Here is a 628-nt window from a genome sequence, read left to right as displayed (position 1 = left end):
AGCCTATCTTTGAACACCCGCACTGATGGGGCCTCAACGACCTCCCGTGGAAGCCCATTCCACACCCTTGGGGTCCTGACTGTCAGGAAGTGCTTCCTGGCATCTAAATGGAACCTGGGTTCCCTGAGCTTTGCTCCGTTGGAGCGCGTCTTGCCTTCCTCTACAGGGGAGAACAGGTCTCTACCCATCTCTGTGTGACATCTCCTCACATACCTGTATGTCGCCAACAGATCCCCTCTGAGTCTCCTCTTCTCCAGGCTGAAGAGACCCATTTCCCTCAGTCTCGCCTCATGCCCATCCCTGCAAACCTGCCAGCAACCTTGTGGCCCTACGCTACACTGATTCTAACCTGACTATATCCTTTCTGTAATGAGGGGCCCAAAACTGAGCACAATACTCCAGTTGCGGGCGCACTAGAGTTGTGTAGAGTAGTAGTAATACCTCTCTCGATCTAGAAGTCACACTTCTGGCTATGCAACCAAGGGTGGCGTTCGCCCTCTTTACCACTGCATCACACTGCTGACTCATGTTTAGCCTGTAGTCAACCAGTACTTCACAAGTGCTGCTCTCCAGGCACTTGTCCCCTAACCTGTACTTATGACACCTATTCCTATGCCCCAAGTGCAAG

At 52.5% G+C, this 628-nt stretch overlaps 1 protein-coding gene across 6 annotated transcripts in view; it reads left to right on the top strand.

Annotated features, from left to right (window-relative positions):
- Positions 1-628, top strand: part of RPTOR (regulatory associated protein of MTOR complex 1) — a 405,549-nt gene that overhangs the window by 141,899 nt on the left and 263,022 nt on the right. The gene's annotated exons all lie outside the window — the stretch shown is intronic.

This window comes from Varanus komodoensis, unplaced genomic scaffold (genome assembly GCF_004798865.1).
Source record: "Varanus komodoensis strain SLA01 unplaced genomic scaffold, ASM479886v1 scaffold84, whole genome shotgun sequence".
Classification (NCBI taxonomy): Eukaryota; Metazoa; Chordata; class Lepidosauria; order Squamata; family Varanidae; genus Varanus; species Varanus komodoensis.
Note: the sequence above shows the minus strand (reverse complement) of the source record. Positions and strands in the feature narration are given on the sequence as shown.